The following is a 5,653-nucleotide window of genomic DNA, read 5'->3' as shown; positions in this document are numbered from 1 at the left end:
ATTTTATTATTTGAATCGTTACAAATAGTGTATGAATATGTAATTTTATTATCAATCTAAAAACACATAAAACATAGAAAGTAGCTTCTCCTAATTTTCATCTCCTCATGTCTTTTATCTCATCTATATACCATTACATGCACATTGTAGTGTCCCATTCAGTCTTATAATTAAAGCATTGCATTCATAAGTTAGTTATCTGTCTCATTTGTGAGACGATTGTTCATGGCACCTTGAGCACGATTGAAGAAACAAATTTATCTTAAGAAAATATAGTGAATTTGTTGTGTTCAAATTAATTGTTTTCGTCGTTTCCTTATCATAATATAGTTTGCTCTTAGAAAATGAAAATGTTTTATTGTATTTTCTTGATATTTTTTTAAATTTTTTTTAGTTTTCTTTATTTAATTTTTGATAAATCAATTACATTTAAAAATATTGGTGTTGGTTTATTAATATGTTTTTTTAAAAAAAAAAATTAAGAAGAAAGATATAATTTTATAATTATTATATTAGATGTAAAAGTATTGAAAATATAGCTTGATTTTATTTCTTATAAAAAAAATATAAAATTAAAAAAGTAATCAAAACTCCTTTTGGTATATAAAAACAGAAAATCAAAAGCATAAAAAACGTGTGTTTAGTTTTTGGTTTTTTAAAAAACAAAAAATCAAAAATAGTTACCAAATATGTAAAAACAAATTTTTAGAAACGAAAAACAAAAAATACAGTGGTTATCAAACCGACCTGAATTTTTCGGTTTACGTTTCTTCTTATTTGTTTTCTCTTTTTTAATAAAGAAAAGCATAACCATATGCTGTAACTATTTGTTGTTTTAGTTTTATTCTTTTATGGAAAAAAAGTAGGAAGATGTTTGATGAGATTTTTTTTATTTTTTGACTCTCATTTAAAATTAAAAAAGTTAAAATTTAATTTGAAATAATTTTAAAATTAAATATCTATTATGAATATTATAATAATAAATAAATGTTCATTGCTTAATGTCCCATAGTCATTGTCACTCTTCATGTTGTCCATGTGCCTTGTAATTATTCAGGATTGGTGTCCATATAAGTCCATATCCTACTTGTCACTTTGCCTATAAATAGTGGCATTTGATAGATTTTAAAATCACACAAACATTGGTGAGAATTTCACTTCCACTAATTTTCATATGATCCAATTTCATGATTCTAGTTATTTTATGTTTTTAGTTATTTTATATTTTATATATTTTAATATTATTATATAAATATATTATTATATTATATTTTCTCTATATTCATGTCCTCAATGTGCTCCTCAAATTCACAACAATATCGAAAAATTTTATGTTAAAATTATTTTTTAGGTAGTTTCTGGCAAGTCTAGAAGTAAAAAAATAATTAAAAAATAATACGTATAATTATTGTTCAAACGAGATTTCATGAGAAATTTAATTTGTGGATTTGAACTTTGCATTTGTATTCATTTCTTTAATATAGTAAATACAATATTTAATACATAATCTTTTGATGCTTTCTCTAAAAAAAATAAATTTTAATCTTTGGGCTTGTTGATATTCTTGGAGGATAAACTTTTGGGTTTATTGATCCTGTTTGATAATTTGGATCGGCCTCTAGCTTCTTAATCATCTTGGAGGATTAGCTTGTTGATCTTCTTGAAGGATCAGCCTTTGGGCTTGTTGAACAATGACTACAAGAAATAAAGCTTTCGGTGACAAGTAAAACGTGTTGCTAAAAGTAAAAAAACGCTACTAAAAGTATTAGCAACGTGTAAAGGCGTCGCTATGAATGTCGCGGTGGCCACATAATCAAAAGTTTCAATGACATACTCACTGGGTGTCACTAAAACATGACTTTTACTTATGCTAATGCATTACTAAAAATGTACTTTTAGCAACTCACATTTTGTTACTATTTGTGTTATACAGGGAAGTTGGAAATTCGTCCCTAAAAGTTAAGTTTTAGCAACATATAAGATTGTTGCTAAATGTGGATCAATGGTTATTGCAAGTATATTTTGCAACATATGTAAGCGTCGGTAAAAATATTTCATTAATTAAAAAATAGCATTCAATTTATTATATAATCTTGTTATCACTAGTACAAAACTAAGCTATAATGTTAGCCGAAAACCGACATTATAGAGGTACTAATCGACATCGAAGAAGGTTAACTAACAAATATTTATATGGATATAATAAAAGTAATAAGATATTTGTGTACACAATTTTCAACAAACATAACAATTAAATAATTCACTTCAACAAAAGTAATATAATTATTAGTCTCTCCACAAGCTATATTCAACTTACACAGATAAATAAAATTGATAGCTATAATAAGTACAAGACTCTAAAACCTTAAAATTACTTGTTGATCCTAAATAATTGTCTTTTTGAGCTTAAATACTTCATGAATTCTCATCGTCAGTTTCATCACACCTAGCTTTTTTCCAATGAAGTCATCGGCATCACCGCACCCAACTTGAAATCAAGTGTCTTCCTACCTCCGTCCTGAATATTTTCAAACTAAGAGGAAAATTTATTTGGCAAAATACATAAACATAAATACAAAAGCACACCTAAACGATTCAACATAAACTAGTTAATGATACTCATGAACGTAATAGAAAACACAACAACTAGAAATTTAACATAAACTTAACGAGTTAATGATACTTATGACTACCATAGCTGCTTCATACCTAGAATGTTTTGTTCTTAGTCCCCAAAAGAAGGAAACACTATTTAAAATTAGTCACATATTTTCTTACACTTAATCTCATCCAATACTTTAGAACAAACTAGAATTTTTTTTTCTTTTTTTATATAGAAAAGAACAAACTAGAATTTTTCTTAAAAAAAGAACAAATTAGAATTTTAAGATAGAAAATCAACTAAAATAAATTCAATAGAAACCATACACAACTCAATAGAAACTACTTATCAATCCAAGCAAGCATATCAAATTATAAAAGAAAAACTAATAACAACCATTTTCATTTGGCAGAATATATAAACATAAACCAAAAAAATTATAAACATATACAACTCAATGGAAACCATAAACAAACTTAACAACAAATTCACTTGAAAAATTAAAAAAAAAAAAAAAATGATTTGAAACCTAACCGAAAAGTATCCGAATAAGTCTGAAACGAATCAAGCTTCAAATAGATTAATAGAAGCTTCAAATGTTAGGAACAATAAGGCAATTAAAATTATCAAAAGACAAATTATCATAAGCATCATAAATTTGTTAAACATAAATAAGTGAACAAAAACAACAATCGGTCAACTAGTTTATATTTTGAACAAGCGAAAAGCACCATAAACAATAATAATTTATCCGACCAAACAACTAACGTGATCTAAAGAAAGAGAAACAACTAATAACAACTCCTTACATTTTAAAATGATTTTTCAAATTAAACACACATACAACTTAACATTGTACTCTTTGCTCAAGCCTAACTGTTCTGGAGGCTTATCATTCCCCCTGAAACGCTTTTAAAGTTGTAGGGGGAAGAGAAACGTATTAAATATTAGAACAAAAAAATTGGTCAAGGTATGGGAATTTTAATTAATTCAAAACTTAAATCATGAATTTGATTATAATATACCTGTATTAGATTAAGAGAGGTTGATGCTCCTCTATAATAATCATTTATATCCACATTAAATACCTGTTCCTGAAGATTTATCCATAGCAGAAAAGTTGTTTTCCATAGTAGAAAAACATTTATAGCAAAAAAGTTGTTTTCCAAAATATTCTCAAATAGTTCTAAGCCATGCTTCAAAAAACAAAATTAGCAGCTCAAAAGAAAATTTTCAGGAATGCATAGAATGCTATTCAATTATCAAACCACCAATTATTATGTTGACTTCAAAAAGAGCATAAACATAATATTGTGGATTCAAAACATGTCAATTAATAGTCAAAACACCAAAAGTCATCACTGATTGACAAAAGTTAATTAACCTAAAAGGTTAAAAACAATTGCGAGAAAAAAAAAAATCTCCTCAAACAAAACTCATTCGTAGTTAACATTTATCTAAAGCCTGAAGAGCTCAATCACTCTCTTAACTGATTACGATACACAGAAGAGGGGAAACAAAAAATAATTAGATCAAAGAAAGAAAATTGAACTAGAATGTAAAACCTTAAGAGGGAGTGAAATCCTAGATTATTAGGGCAAAACAAAACAAACCTTCCATCAAATAGGGAAAATTATTTGACAGTGGCATCCAACAACAGCGGTGGAATATCTTCCAAGCTGCAATAAAACGAAAATCAAATTGACAGACGAAAGAGGAGAAGAAGGAGAAAGATGAGAAATATTCATTCCCAAAAACAAAGTTACTCATTGGGCAGACGCCATGGATGTTCTTCAAAAGATTATCGTTGAAGATTAAGTAAAAAAGATATCATGGATGCCCGAGATAGAAGATTGTTATCACAGAGGAGAAAGAAAAGAAAGGGATTTAGGTTTCTTCCATTTGCCCTTTTCTTCATTTTTCTTTTCAATAGGAAAAGAAAGGGAGGGAGGGAAAATTTCACAAAACGATCCAAAAGCCAAAAACTTTTCTACCAATGATCTGTTTCTAAAAACTTTTCATATGACCACCAACCTAATTTCTTCTGGACTCATCCCAATCCCCACCAAATCGTACAAAGATGTGATATAGTGCCATTGATCTACAATTGGATAAACAAATCGTTGATAAGTAAGCGATTGTGTATAAATTACTAAGTGATCGCATAGTAAATTATTAAACGATCGCATAGTAAATTCTAAATGATCGCATAGTAATTTACTAAATGGTCGTTTATAATTACTAAACGATCGTTTATAATTTACTAAACGATCGCATAGTAATTACTAAACGATCGTTTCTATTTTACTAAACGATTGTTCTAATTTACTAAACGATGGTGTATAATTACTACTCATTTCATATATTACTAAACAGTCGTTTATAATTTACTAAACGATTATGTATAAATTACTACACTATTATTTATAATTTACTAAACGAAACTTATTATGAAAGCGATCTGAGAGAATAATCGTACATTGAATGAAGGGCTGAAGAAACCGTTGAAGGAAGAAGAAATGTGGACAGAATCCGACGATGAAAGCTACCAGAGAATCTGAAGGGCTGAGGAAATCTAAGAGAAAGCTACGAGATGAGAGAGACGTTCAACGACAGAAAATGAATAATGAAAGAGACGTTCCATTCTCTTCAGAATATTAGTTGGGAATAAATGTTTTGGTGGAATGTTGGTGGTGTATTGAATGCACATTGAATGAAGGGTTGAGTAAACCGTAGAAGGTAGAAGAAAAATGTGGTGGTCTGAAGGCCTTTTAAAATCGTAGAAGCAAGGATATTCCCCGATGCATTTCATGCCCTGTGCAATATAATAAAGAGATTGTAGTGAAAATCGGGGATGCAATCTATAGAGAATTTCAGAGAAAATTCGGGTTGAAGAAAGAGTTCTTCAACAAGATTACTACAATGAGCATTTCTCCTTCATCCCTTGATTCAAGCTTGTTTTGAGTCCCACAACTCAATCTAGAGCACCAAGAGAATAGTGGGGAAGATCTTGAGGTGGTCTACAACATGATTTAGAGAAGATACAGCTGA

At 28.6% G+C, this 5,653-nt stretch overlaps 1 long non-coding RNA gene across 1 annotated transcript; it reads right to left on the bottom strand.

The window, feature by feature from the left end:
- Positions 1-2,381: 2,381 nt before the first annotated feature.
- Positions 2,382-4,485, bottom strand: LOC120078733. The gene is made up of 3 exons (XR_005482080.1): positions 4,369-4,485; positions 4,216-4,281; positions 2,382-2,518 (listed from the first exon to the last, which is right to left on the bottom strand). It is a non-coding gene; the product is annotated as an uncharacterized LOC120078733 (long non-coding RNA).
- Between the last annotated feature and the right edge of the window lie 1,168 nt (positions 4,486-5,653).

The sequence above is a fragment of the Benincasa hispida genome, chromosome 5 (genome assembly GCF_009727055.1).
Source record: "Benincasa hispida cultivar B227 chromosome 5, ASM972705v1, whole genome shotgun sequence".
Taxonomy (NCBI): domain Eukaryota; kingdom Viridiplantae; phylum Streptophyta; class Magnoliopsida; order Cucurbitales; family Cucurbitaceae; genus Benincasa; species Benincasa hispida.
The sequence above is the reverse complement of the archived record's forward strand: the minus strand, read 5'-3'. Positions and strand labels throughout refer to the sequence as shown.